The 15,303-nt window shown below is 43.9% G+C and overlaps 1 long non-coding RNA gene across 2 annotated transcripts in view; it reads right to left on the reverse strand.

Annotated features, from left to right (window-relative positions):
• Positions 1-9,682, reverse strand: part of LOC143118966 (uncharacterized) — a 100,500-nt gene extending 90,818 nt beyond the window's left edge. For both annotated transcript variants that reach the window (XR_012986235.1, XR_012986236.1), the window contains exons 1-2: positions 9,577-9,682; positions 7,813-8,036 (exon numbers count right to left, since the gene is read on the reverse strand). This is a non-coding gene — a long non-coding RNA (uncharacterized LOC143118966). The remainder of the gene's footprint in view (positions 1-7,812; positions 8,037-9,576) is intronic.
• Positions 9,683-15,303: the final 5,621 nt, after the last annotated feature.

Genomic DNA, 15,303 nt, shown 5'->3' on the forward strand with positions numbered 1-15,303 from the left:
CTGTTGTGTCCTTAGCCTTGCAGCCTTGCAGGGTTTCTGTTCTGTCTATCCTCTGTGTGCGTTCATGCTGACCTGGTGAATGTGAAACTGTTTGTGTGTGTTTGTGTGTGTGTGTATGTGTGTGTGTATGTATGTGCGCGTGTGTGTATGTGTGTGTGTGTAGGTGTCTGTGTGCGTGCGTGCCTATGTGTGTGTGTGTGTGTGTGTGTGTGTGTGTGTGTGTGTGTGTGTGTGTGTGTGTGTGTGTGTGTGTGTGTGTGTGTGTGTGTGTGTGTGCTTGCGTGCCTATGTGTGTGTGTGTGTGTGCGTGTGTGTATGTGTGTGTGTGTGTATGTGTGTGTGTGTGCTTGCGTGCCTATGTGTGTGTGTGTGTGTTCCCCCAATGAATGTGTTTATCTCTATCTACTCCTCTGATCTTCCTGAATGTGAGTAGGCTTCTCTCTCTCTCTCTCTCTCTCTCTCTCTCTTTCTCCCTCTCTCTCTCTCTCTCTTTCTCTCTCTCTCGCAGGGGTGTAACTTTTGACCTGTATGTCCGATTTTCATAAATGAGGTACCGTTGGAATCCTTGGATGAGGCCGAGTTCCATGCCCCTGATCAAACCCACTCTTGCAGTTCCTCGGAACCGCAATTCTAGTATTAACTGGTATGGCCATTATTTCACTTTCACTCTCTCTGCACAAAGTGTAACCCTTTCAATTATTTGACTGGACACACACACACACACACACACACAGAGAGAGAGAGAGAGAGAGAGAGAGAGAGAGAGAGAGAGAGAGAGAGAGAAAGATGCAAGCAGTGTGTAGTGGGAACATATTGACAGCAGTGTGTCAGTTGTCTGATGTATTATGTGTGTTTTAGTGAGTGACAGGCGTGGAACTGCCCTCGGGCACACATCTAATTCTCATTTGATTCAGGCCTGATTGGTGTGTGTGTGTGTGTGTGTGTGTGTGTGTGTGTGTGTGTGTGTGTGTGTGTGTGTGTGTGTGTGTGTGTGTTTTGGTGAAGAGAGAAAGACAGGGAGAGAAAATAGCGAGTGTGTTTGTGTTGAAGGCATTGCACATTTGTAGGATTGAGTAGTGAGTGTGTTTGTGTTGAAGGCATTGCATTTTGGTAGCAGTGAATGTATGGCTCGGAGGTGAAGAAGGAGACCGTAGTTTGAATTTCTGACTAAGGAGAATGCTGGCTCGCCAAAACCACTTCTCCTCACAGCTGTTGTCCTCCGAGGATCTCCAGCGGCCAGAGACACATAGACCCAGAAGCGCAGGAGCATGACTCACGAACACACACACACACACACACACACACACACACACACACACACACAAGCACGCACGCACGCACGCACGCACGCACGCACGCACGCACGCACACACCCACACACCCCCACACACACACACACAGATGCACAGGAGTGTGGTTCCGACAGAACCAGGAAGCTGAGCTCAACAGGACAAGGAAGCTGAGCTCACTGTTTGTCCTCCGATAGCAGGTGAAGGCCTTGCCTGGCTGAAGAGTAACTAAAAGTCCTGTGGCTCTCATGCGGCCCTAGCCTGGCCCAGATCTGTTGGACTCAGTTCTGGTGACAGGCTCCTGCTGACGTCTCTGGGGGTGTGTGAAAAACAAGCTCTCTGCTGAGGAGAGCAGACGGATCCGCAGCGCAGAGCCTGCAGGCGGTTTCACACCAGACAGCAGACACCTGGCTGAGTTAGGTTTCAGGTTGAGTGTGTGTGTGTGTGTGTGTGTGTGTGTGTGTGTGTGTGTGTACCTGTGCAGACATCTGATGTGATTGCATGGTCATGTGTAAGTGTGTGTGTTCAGCAGACAACGGATGTGACTGTATGTGTGTGTGTGTGTGTGTGTGTGTGTGTGTGTGTGTGTGTGTGTGTGTGTGTGTGTGTGTGTGTGTGTGTGTGTAAATCCAGTATGTATGTTGGGTCTGTGAAAAAAAAAACTCAAGTTCTATCACACACACACACACACACACACACACACACACACACACACACACACACACACACACACAGACACACACACACACACACACACCACCTCACCATGGCAACTGCAGTAGCAGGGCATTACATTTCTGAACAGTTACAGGATTCTGAATTTGATTGTGATGTTGGTTTACAAAAAATGGGGCCACGAAACCTCTTTGAACCACATCAACATCTAAAAAAAGACTTCAGCGCCAGCCACTGTGTTTACACGTGAAGACTTACAGTAAGTACAGGAGGAGGCGTGGAAGAAAACCGCTCTCTCGGGCTCAAATGATTCAAACCGCGCTTTGGGTTTTGGCTCCACGGCTTTTATAGAGCGTCTGAGAGACAGAGAGAGAGAGAGGAAACAGAATAAGAGGGGGATGAAGGGAAAGATACAATAACAAATGCAGATGATGTGGTAACCTAGACTCCGCTGCCTCGCACTACACCCACAGTGCACCTCTGCAGCGATGAAACGCTCGCTCACTCGCACGATTAAAAGGCTGCTTTGTGATTGCCGCCGTAACCCCGTGACCTCTGAACCCAGCGACGTGGTTGCCGGGCGGAGAGCCCCGAGGTTATGACAGCAGGGCGGTCACGGGTCCCGGGCAGCAGAGTCCGGTTTAATTGCGCGTGAGATGAGAGCATTTGGTCTTCAAAAGCCCCCCACAGGAAACTGAAGCTTTATGGCAGGGACAGACCTCCACTCCTCTCTCACGGTGCCTACCTTTTTCTTTTCATCCTCTCTCTCTCTCTCTCTCTCTCTCTCTCTCTCTCTCTCTCTCTCTTTATCATTCACTCACTTTTCTCTTCTTCCTTCCTTTTCTGTTTCTTTTCTTCACAGCTGAGTTAGGTGCATGAAACAGCAGGGGACATGGCTTTCATTTCCTTACAAGGACGGACGAGACTGATTGGATACTACCCTTAGGCTGGGTATAAAAACTCCTGCTTAATGTGTGCATATGTCCATTGTTATCTAGCTACTTCTTTTCCATATTCTTCTATATTTTTTTCCTTTCCTCTCTTCCCTCCCAATCTCTCTCTCTCTCTCTCTCTCTCTCTCTGTGTGACTGTGTGTGTGTGTGTGTGTGTGTGTCTCAGCACACTATGTCTCCTCTAGTCTATTCCACATCTCTACTTTAGTCCTCTTTCTTTCCCCTCTCTCCTCTATCACCCCCTTCCTTCACTAAAGCACTAAAGTCACGTCAAGTATTTCACACACACACCTCTCCTGTTGTGGCTGGGTGGGGTGATGATGGTGATAGGGGGGGGGGTAAACTCCACTCTAATCTAGGCTGTGCCAGTCCAGGGCTGTTGGGGAAGGACACACTGTCCAGCTGGTGCCTGGGGGCCTGGAGCAACTGTTGAGTGGACGGCAGAAATCCAGCTATGCTTCGCACATCCCAAGCACTCCAAACTCTCAATAACAGCAGTCCAGTCCGCAGCTCCAAAAAGAAACAGCGCCGGTGTGGGAACAGCTTAGTCCATACCAATGTGTGTGTGTGTGTGTGTGTGTGTGTGTGTGTGTGTGTGTGTGTGTGTGTGTGTGTGTGTCTGTGCGTGAGCATTCCTTCTGCAGCTGTTAAAACAGGGTGTGTCTGTGGCTGTTCAGAGAGGCTTGTCCGCTGCTTCACCCATGATAAACCAGAACTCTAAAACCCATTTGACCGGACTCAGCTGGGCTTGCCTGCAGCTGTTACAGTAAAGAGGCCCTCTACACACACACACACACACACACACACACACACACACACACACACACACACAACCAGAGCGGTGTGTTGCCACCACGCCACGGGCGAGAGCCCTCTCTAAAGCTACACAGGGAGTGCCATGGTAACAACACACACCGTGGGGGTGAAGTAAATCTCTCCTCTGCTCACACTGAGAAGTAGAACCTTATCCTGGCACTAAGACCAAGACACACACACACACACACACACATACATAAGCATAGATATACTGTACATACTTTTATGTACTCAAACACACACTCTACAAATTAGACATGGTTTTATATATTGTCACCAATTTACCACAGTTGCATTAATGGAATCTATTAAAATAAAAATCCCACTTCCCTAAAAAATACGGACATAACAACATCCCCACACACTGACTGCAGAACAGATCACCACACACACACACACACATACACACACACACAGACAGGGACACTTGGCCATCTAATGATAACCCTCGATAGATATTAACCAAATTATTTTGTTCCGTTTATTTGCATGTGTCCCTGGGCTCTGAATCAAGTAGGACGGCATGTTTCTGTTATTCACCACTGGAATCACATGAAATGTTTATGTGTAACTGGGAGGTAAATGAGTAAATTTGTACTGAGTCAGGGCGAACTGTTAGTGGACTAATGCAAAATGTTAGTGAAATAATGCAGTATTCTGAGCACACCACTGGCTGCATTTATGACCCTTATCTTGCACAGACGGTTGTAGGCATCCCATTGCAATGCCGCATGACCAACCGCTCTCCAGCATGGCAAAGACATGGGATATAGCAGCCATTTTAAAACCAGACCGTGATTATGTTAATACAAGGCATCAGTAGCATCTACCCTCTGGTCAACTAAAATGTAGAAAACACACTTTGTGGGCAATGTGAAAAACAGCACAACCTGAAATCATTTGGTCAGTATGTTAACACACAAAGGTTGTTGCAAATCACCTGCCTGTGTTATCATCTAGATCTTAAAAGACCACCTCTGCCTTATAAAGACTGTATGTGCATGTGGTGTGATGTGTTCATTGGAGATAAACGTGAGATAGTTACCGGCTCTCTGCTGCCGAAATGTCCTCAGTCTTCTCTCGGGCCTTGCCGAGGCTGGCATTTGCATTATCTCGCTTAGCTATGAGCTGTGGCACGGATAACGTTAAAAATGCAGATAAACTTGCCTGCCTGACAGGTCCTAATCTAAACATAGGCTGATACACATTAGATCTGGTCCGATAAGTCCCCCCAGTATACCGAGACATTGCCTCGTGAAACAAGAATTTAAATGTGAATAGAATTACACACACCAGCCACTGTGCACGTGATTCCCCCAACAGGGACACTGAAATGGTGCACCAAAAAAACAAAGAAGAGAAATGCAGCGATGCCAAGCACACATTTCAGTAGAAATTTCACATTTCACACACTGAATGAGTATAGCAGACTCATTTCAGCATGATTACGCTGAAATTACTAGCCTGGTGTTTTCACACCCCATATTTGGCTGTGCTCATTATGGTCTGGACAAGCTCCATAGGGATTCATTTTGGTGTAAGGAGCATTGTGGGTAACCACTGTGTATGATTATACTATGAAGGATTGGGGTCCACCACACCCTACAGGCAGGCACTTGCTAGACTGAACACAGTTTACACTGCAGACTACACCTCAACAGAAACATAACTGAGATATAGCATAACACACCACATACACTGTTTGTGAATATACAACACGTGAGCAATACATAACAACAGAAAGATACAGTATGTCAATAATATCCATATGCAGGTCCATACTAACTCAGAAACACACACACACACACACACACACACACACACACACACACACACATGCAAGCTCTGAAATAATTTCAACAAAACAGCTGAAACCACTACTACCCAGATGGTCAAGCACACTGTACCGGTGCTGGCTCAGTCTTGGCTACTTTCACTGCTGCGATTCAAACTTTCACTTCTTCATATGGCCGTGTGTCTAAGGGAACAAAGCCAGTGTACAATGCTCGGCTACTTCCCTTAGTCACCCAAGGACACTAACAAGCTAGCTCTGTCAGTGTGTGAGGGAGTGTGTGACTGTGTGTGTTTGTGCGTGTGTGTGTGTGTGTGTGTGTGTGTGTGTGTGTGTGTGTGTGTGTGTGTGTGTGTGTGTGTGTGTGTGCGTGTGTGAGTGTGTGTGTGTGTGTGTCTGGTATGGGTCCAATTTCCATTCTTATGTGAGTGAACAGGACTGTTGTCCGAGCACCTGCCCCAAACCCTATAAGTGGCCTTATTCACCCGCTAGAGAAACCTCTCACAATGTTGCCACGGACAACTTGTTTCCCCAGAGAACAGATTTGTTCAGAGCTGTGACCACGCTTGTGAGGAGGGTTTCTTTCTCTGCCTGTCCCCCGACGGATGAATGTGTCTTTTTTTTTTTTTTTTAAAGGGGAAGCGAGTCGGGCACAAAGCGGGGCAGCCGTGCGAGGGACAGGTGGTAACGCTCGGGGTCCACTCTGTCCCGGGCGTCCAGTCAGGAGGAACAATGCCATCCACACGGGGGCCATTCACTGCGACTGCGCTGGGCTGCTTCGTGCAGAGAGCAAGGAAGAGCACTGGGGAATGTGGCCATGCTTGACCCTCCTCCTCCTCCCTCTTCATCACTGATGCTGCTACTGCCGCTTATTTGCAAGCAGCACCTGCAGCTATTTTGCAGCTGACAAAATGGGAGCTGAAGGCTGATTAATGAGTGGGTGGGTGACCTGCCTCGGTAGTGGTGATGGTGGTGTGTGTGTGTGTGTGTGTGTTTGGGGGGGGGGGGGGTGCAGCTGGAGAGCTTTGAGACCCCTGCTTTTTCCTTTTGTCCCAGAGCAGCAGATGCAGTCTCTTCACACACACAGCAACACCTCTACCACCACCAGCGGTGCCTGGCAGGTGCGCCTTGGACAGCTCCACTGGCTGTGACACACAGACTTAGAGTCAGCCATTCGACTCACTGTCGAAACAGCGTTCACAGGAATTAGTCATGATTTAGCAATGTGTGTCCGGTTCAACAGGCCATTGTGTGGGGAAAAGAAGAGTCGAGGCTAGGCTGCCCTGTGTCTGCCTTAAAGAAACATTGTGTTTGGAAGAATAATGCACTGTAATGAAAAAATAATGCACTGTAATAAAATGCAACAACAAAAACAAATAATTAAACTAAAATACGGATGTTTCGTAGAAATAATATAAAGTAGATATACTCTCCGTGGGCAAATTAGTGTTAGACAATAGGCATTAGTAAGGCTCTGCGTCTACGGAAAAGGCTGCCACTGACTGGCGACTGACACACTGCACGAGAGACACATTCATCTTCAGATCGCGTGCGTGGCCACGGTACACGGTCTTCCAGCATGGAGGTACATGTGTGCGCGTGCGATGGGAGGCGGAAAGAGGCGGGGCTTGGATGTTGGCGATCATTCCCGGTCTGGGTCTGATTGGCTCTCAATGACATCACTATGGAGTGGTACGGTTACGCGCGCCATGCTGCTCCAGCCCTACGGGTTTCGCATCACCGCAGCATCTGCTACTGCTGCGCCCTGCGCCGTGAGTCTGCATGACGCCAGAGTGCTTTACCAGTTCAGAAACAGCCTGATGAAACTCTACCGGAGAGGAACTGCTATGGGCATCCGGCACAACGTAACCTCACACACCGCTTCATCCGCTACCTCTAGCGCGGGGCCGCTGTCCAGCTTCTAACCTGCTGAATAGGCTACTATCAGGAGGCTAAACTTAAAGTATTCACCACATCCAAAGCGTAGAACTACTAGCAAACTGCTGAATTTCTACATATAATTGCCCATCAGTAGCAGAAAAGATACTTAGTTCCATGATTTGTGTCATACCATTTATACAGCCGACAAATACTGTGCAAAATTATTTCTCAAAGAGTTCTAGGCTGCATTTCTATGATTATTACCTTTTATTTTAATTTTATTTTAAGTCCTGTTGCTCAAACTTGTGAAGAAGCAAGTACAGTGACGTAACGCGTTTTCAGGCTATAATAACAACATGCCTTACGTCACCCCCTTTAACGCAATTACCAAGGCTATTCCACTCACCTGAGTCTCAGGCGATTAGAGTAGGCTATCACTTCAATCTGATGTTCATATTCCAGTTGCCGGAGGAGATTGTAATCCAAATGTCGCTGCGCAGCAGTATTCCACTATTCCAGGGGGCTTCTTTGCCAAAATGTCACTGGTAAATCCCCTAAAATCCATCCAAGAGCTATTTCCATCCAAAATATGAGCATTCCATATTTGCGGTGAGTGCGGCCTGGGTCCAGCTGAAGGTTCACAAACAGATTTCTCAAGTGAGACCGGATCAATTTAATGCTAATGCACCGCAATACACACTACAAAAAAGTACATCATGGGTATGGGTTCTCCTGTTGATGTTGTTTTTGTTCATTTTCACCCATTTTAGCCGTTAGCTATGCAACGTTTAGTTTGTGGAACCTTTGTCGTGTGAAGGATTTCAGGGATATCCAAAATGTAAATTGTCGAAATTGTTTATTGGTTATGATGGTCAAAATTACAACTGACTTTCGGTTAAATTCATATTATATTTACCCTTCTGAATATTTTGCGACGTTACATGCTCAACGCTGTCTAAAGTGAAATCAAACTAATGCTATTAATAAGGATACTTCTTACATTCCATATAGGGTAACCCCATAAACTGTATTTTAATTTCTCTTATGAAACAAAACTAGATTTATGTGGGTAGGTGTTCATTACAATAACAGCATATTGTGAATTTTATGATGAGAGTGAAGTTCATTAAGTTCAACCTATACTCATTTCACATTTTGGGTTAGTGGTTGTGATTTTAAAAATCACACAGATTGAGACAAAACATTGTTATGGAATACTGGAACATAACTAACATTTTTTGACCACTTATGGAGGACTGCAAAACTATCAATATGTCAAATACCTCAAAATGTATTCCTTTTGTCTCAAACCGATGGAAACGAATAAAAACAAAAAACAAACCAGACAGTGAAGAATTCGTTAGGATAATCGTTTAGTTGAATTCTCAGCACTTCGACTTGTTACAACATTTCATTTGTCTTTGTTCGTGTTGCAGTCTACTCGTGGGGGTACAGAACAAAGCCATGCGTTGTGTCTTTTTAAGTTTTTAAACAAAGGAACAGAATTGATTGCGCACTGAACCTGTTGCACATACACACACACATCACCTTAATTCACATGCCTGAAGTATCAGAAGTGTCAGAGATTTCCGAAACTTTATTGTCAAACTAGACTTAACCATTCTTTGTGATTTTGTGAAACTTTATAACTGATTTAATGACGCACCTGATAATTCTGTCTGCATAGAAGAATAGAAAACGCGGTGTTATGGTTATGTCACTGTACAAACGTTTTTCTAAGTGCTTTTTAAAACGCATCCACTAACTTCAATATTTTCGTCTCGTTTCATACAATTATTGAGCAATTGAAAGCTTAACACAATTCCACATCCACTTCTCTCGTCGTTTAACTTTTGACAGCTTTGTCCGTGAAATCATCCAATGGGAAACAGGATAGAAATGTGAAAACAACTGTTCTACTTAAATGGTTAAACAATTTAACGAGATCAGTTGTAATACTTTTGCTCTCGATAAACGAGTTGCTACGTTTGGGAAGGAAGAGTTGTGCATCCTTACTCTCCCTTCAAAGCGCCCTGCCCGAACAAAGGAGCTCGCTTTGTGCTCAACTTTGAAAGCTGACGCACCAACTCATCGTAAACTTTTCATCCAAAATAATTCACAAACACAATGAAGACCAAAAGTAATTGTACATTCGGTTTAAAATACTCACCGTTGCATTTGTCTGTGTTTCCATGCGAGATTATCTGGGTGCAAAAAGTTTGAAAGTGCATATTTTGGTTGTGTTGTTAGGTCTCTTTGTCTGCACGTGTGAAGGAGCTCTTGGCCGCGCCTTGTTCATCCCAGCGCAGGTCCCGCCCTCTACATACAACTAAATAACAACAAACCCAGCACTCAACGCCATCCACAAATTCACCATTTGATTGATGCGATAATAATCAGACATCACTAAGCTCAACAATGAACTGGAAAGCCTTTTTATTTTGGGCGCAGTGTCTAATGAGCAACCATGATGTCTGTTGAACTCTTTGCTTTGGCTTTACAGCGTTAAGTTCCCCAACTGTTCCTAATGATCGCGCTATCCATCATATTGATTGACTGCGTGTCGGACATAAGGAGTGCTCTGATATTAATAATATAAACTGATCAGGGAAGGGCAAGTGGTTGATAAACTGCTGGAAGAGTTCAGTAGTTTCAGCGCAAAGTGCATCACTCTCCAGCATTCAGACCATGCCAGACATTCAAACCCATTTAAAAGGACAACTCCAACATAGAGAGGGAGTAAAACCCTTGACAGCTGATCTATACACGACCACATATAATAAAGTGTGATAATAACGTGTGTAAAACAAAGCCAGGGGTGTACTAAAAAGCATTTAGTCAAAGTTGTCTCTCAGTAGCGACCATTTAGTTAGCAATGAGGCAGATAATGCCAGTGAAACCACCTGTAAATTTGTTTTGATGGTGCACCATCCCACAGTAGCTTAGGTAACTGGCTTATACTTAATTATCTTTTGCAATGATCTGAAGTTAAATAACCCATCTCTGTTTACCTCCTGTGCCTGAGATACTGACTGCCTGTGATCAGGTCATCTGAAATTGTATCATGATCAATTTGGTTTATTTTCATTTAGTCTACATTGGAATTCATAAACACCAGGAGGTCCCAAGATCAAAGATTTCAATATCATCAAGATTCCATCGAGATATACATGACTCCAGAGAAAGGTGTGTGACCATAACAATTTCAAGTGCTTCAGTCAATGTTGGAGGTCTTACATCAAGCTACTGGGTGTGTTGAAGGGATGACATACAACATGACGGGGTCACTGTCTCCAGGTGATGCAACGAAATGTAGCTGTCAGTAAAATCTAACGAAATAACGTGTAACATTTCCCAATGAAATGTGTGGGCTGTTGTAAAGAAAACCAGCGTTGTATGGGAAAGAGATTTGGTTAATTGAGAAGAACACTGAATATGCAAATAATCAATTGCATTCAAATTAGGTACAAGTCACGAAAAATAAAAAACAAACAAGAGGGAGAGGAAGAAAGGAAGATTTTAACATAAAGGTAAGATTCTTTGATATCACACCTCCCATTTCACAACACTATCAAACTCTCTCTCTCTCTCTCTTTCTCTCTTGCACTTTTCCCTCAAGCAGTCTTTTGCTCACTCCATTCTCTCATCACACTTATCCTCACTGTGCACACCTGCTCCCTGTGTCATATTCCATAAGCCTTTCTGCTATTAATGAAACCAATTGGCAAGTACACGTGCAGGGCTTTTGTTAATTTGATGTAAGTCCTGAACCTGTCAATCTTCAGTGCCCTAGAAAGTTCTTAAGCAGAGCTTCCACAAAGGTTCTACACTCTGGAAGTTCTTTTTGTCAGCTAGTGTTCTTCAGAGAGGGTGAGCTGAGTAGGGTTTTAGAATAGTGTAGAGATGGAGGATTCAGAAGTGGAGCTGACTGGTCTGCATCTGAGCATGCAGGTAAGTGAGGAGTGAGATGAAGAGCAGGCAGGTAAGTGAGGAAGAGGATGGGTGAGCCGAAGAGCAGGCAGGTAAGTGAGGAAGATGAGGGGTGAGATGAAGAGCATGCAGGTAAGTGAGGAAGAGGAGGGGTGGGATGAAGGAGTCAGGATGGAGGAGAGAGAAGAAGGAGGAGGAGAAATGGAGTCAGGATGGAGGAGAGAGAAGAAGGAGGAGGAGAAATGGAGTCAGGATGGAGGAGAGAGAAGAAGGAGGAGGAGAAATGGAGTCAGGATGAAAAAGGAAGATAAAAAAGACTGTATTCGTATTGAAATGAAAACTCGATAGGAAAGTCCCATATGGCTCTAAAGTTCTGCACAATGGTAATTCTACACCCAGAAAAGCAACAGATGATCATTATTATTTTTGAAAGTACAGTATAGTGTATATAAGTACATACTTATATATAATGTTCTGCAATATATATATACTTATATATATACTTATAAGGGTTCTGATACAGTATGTGTATCAAATGCTATGGGGATCAAAAATCCTAACCTATATTGTAGAAACTTTTTCATGAAAAAAAAATCTCAAGGGATGTTTTTTTTTTTTCATTTAACAAGTTGACTAAAGCCTAAAAAAATATGTTATGTATATATATATATATATATATGTTAAACACAGACATCACATACTAGTACAAAACCCAGTGGAACTGCTCTCAGTGGAAGGACTACTTTTTAAAACAAAGTAAAGATGTCGTTGATTGTTTGCTGTAAATTTATAGTAATGTCCACAGTTTAACCCGCTCTCACATCAATCTAGCCTAGAAATCTAGACGCACCCTAGCGGCAGCAAATTCAATTTGCTGCCAGGGCTAGTCTAGCAACTCTCCGTTGGCTTGTGAGCTCGAAAAATTAAACTTCTATCAGGCCAATCAAATCGTGTATAGAGTTGTTAGGCGGGCTTAAAATAATGATTGATGGCAGAGTTGCAACGGTTTTGCTTGAATCCCCTGCTACTTGAAAACAAAGAAGATGGATGTTGCTGTTGGCGATCAGTGTGACACGAGTTAGGCTTTTTTTAAGTTGGCAAAAGTTTGAACTAGCCAACTAGCTCCGCTGGTAGGAAAACGCATAGGACTCATAGCGCTGTCCTATTGCGTGCAGAGGGAATTTGAAAGACAACCGATTATCCTGACCTTCGGACTGAGCGCTGCGAACGGTGAGTGCCCAGACCCTACATTTTAATGTGGGTCTGGCTCGTCAGGCTAACATCAATCAGTCTTCATATCTTATATGACCTTGGTGTTGGAAATCACTCTACCGATTGACCGCTGAAGATGGCTCTTGCTGTGAGAGAAAAGGATGGTGAGTCGAGCTGAGAGGAGAGTGTGAAAGTGGGGGGAAAAAAACATGATACTTTCACTTCCTCTTCCCCTGGAGAAAAGGAAGACTTGCACAATCGCACATGCTAGATAAGATGAGTTCCTCTATTCCATGTTTTTCCTGCAGAGAGAAGACTTCTGTTTCATGAACCCACCATGTCAGGCTGACGGTGTGAGTTATCGGTTCTCTTGAGATCTGATTTGCTATTCAAGAGCAAGCACTAGAGGGATGTCTTTAAATTTCATGCAAATGCATGGACTGTTCTATTCCACTTTCTCTCAGGACACACACACACACACACACACACACACAAAGAGAGCGGGAATAGGAAAATACATTATTTATTTTCAAAAGCTAAATAAAGAGTAAAATCCACAAATATTGCTACACTCACCACTCTACGCCATCATGACCATTATGTTTCCATTGAATGTGAGCCTCTGCAATATGGAGCATGGGGATCTACAGTAACTGCTGAATCTGATTTCAAATGGTCCTGTCTAGAATGTTGCTCATGAATGGTTTGTGGCAGCAATCCTCATCTAAAGACAGATTCCACAACAACAAAAACACCGCACACTGGCACTTTGACTTCAACACACTGCTCTTGAGTCTTTTGCGTGTGCAGGTTACACTCCTCTTCTCCGCCTCTGGCTGAAGATTTAGTATTGATGATAATGATGATGATTGGTCCTTTAGTCTTTGCTGCACTGAGCTAAAGTGATCTCTCAGCTCATTACATGAAGTGGTCATTGTGCTTGAGGAGTTGAACTATCCATGTAATCAGCCTGAAGTGTATGCAGAGAGAGCAAATGAGCTCTCATATGAGCTCTGAGGCGTGCAATGTAAAACCATGCTTCATGGTAAACCCCAGTCAATGCACATACTGTAGAATGCAATTTCCCCAGGATTACTGAGATCATACAGGATTTCCCATTTGCAAAACACAACGAAACAAGACACACTGCTCCATATATTTTAATGTTAACTGGAGTTTTCAGATGTGTCTATGAAATCTATGTCTTTTATTCATATAGAAAATCTTTTTATTCTAAGCAAGACGAACAATATTCACGCTACATTACTGAGATAGTCAAAAGGTAGTTGTGCAGGAGTAAGATTTTAAGATAGAAGTAAGATTTATTTTTAAGAGGTATTTTAAGACAACCAAGCAACAGCAACAGAACTGAGGAACAATATTCACACTACATTACTGACATTAACCAAAAGACATAATCAGACCTAATCAGCTGGTCTCTTGCGCCAGTTAAAGGCTACATATCACCTTCTGCTATTGCAAAAAAAACCTTGTTAGAGAGACAATGGCACTTGTCTCAGTAAGCAGTTTACAGGGAATAATCTACTTAATCTAATGCGTTGTGTGTTAAACAAACAGATTATTTTGCCACTAATGCCTCTGCAGAAGCTCCTTGTTGGAGAACTGTGAGGTCTCTCAAAAGACCCATTGCAGCTCAGGAAGGAACTGGAGGACCTACACAGAGGGTAAGAGGTGGGACTTTTCGAGAGTGGACAGTTTCTATTGATGCAGGGTTCATCCGAGTTCATCAGGTTGCTAGGACACACTATTACATTACAATTCAGTTAATTTACATCAGCTATTATGACAAACCTTTATAAGTAAGAATGTAACAAATAGGTAATACATGTTCAATATGAATTTATGAGCACAAGTGTAATTTGAGGCAAAGAATAATGAAACTGTATCAGATCGGCGTATACATGGTCGTTGTCCCAAAATACTCCTTTAAGAAGATCAGCGCTATGACAACAGGCTGCTCAAGCTTGTTATGCTTCTTATTTTTGAGTGGCCATCAGACAGATGAGACTGGTAAGACACAGCAAAGACTAAGCCCTCTCAACTGCTGTTCAAAACCCAGACCTATGAAGGTCTCATCTGACCAGTCCAAAGATAGTATGTGAGTATGAGTATGTGTATGTGACAGAACTTTGTAGGTGATTTTGCTTTTGGTGCTTTAGTTCTGTGGTTGGGCATTCAAGCCACTGAAAGCACATGTGGTATACCATGAAGAAGGGCCTTTACGGATTCTGGGCACAATATACGGTGCGTTTGCAACCATTGCCAGCCAACTGTACCATTGTATAATCGTTATTGTATCCTATGTTATGTTGTTTAATGTTCTGCTGATTTGCTGATTGGCTGATATTATTTATGGTAATATGCTGATTGGCTGATATTATTTATGGATTTTGAGCTCGCAAACAGAATGTACAGGTGAAGGACCTCATGAGGATTAAATCTCTGAAATGAACTGAACTCAAATCAGTTGAAGTTACCGTGACTCTGTAAGGTACAGTGTTGTAGATGGTGTAGGCAGCAGCATACAGTGTACATGCAAATGTATGGACACACACACACACCACACACACACACACACACACACACACACACACACACAAATGAATAAATAAAACTGAACTCAAATCAGTTGAAGTGACCGTGACTCTGTAAGGTACAGTGTTGTAGATAGTGTAGGCAGCAGCCCAGTAGCTCCAACGGGCCCCCAGCTCTGACTGAAGATCTAATAAAGACC

Source organism: Alosa pseudoharengus, unplaced genomic scaffold (genome assembly GCF_046254945.1).
Source record: "Alosa pseudoharengus isolate Yale_2024_CS ecotype anadromous, Long Island Sound unplaced genomic scaffold, YU_APseudo_1.1 YU_APseudo_1.1_scf_12, whole genome shotgun sequence".
Lineage (NCBI taxonomy): Eukaryota > Metazoa > Chordata > Actinopteri > Clupeiformes > Clupeidae > Alosa > Alosa pseudoharengus.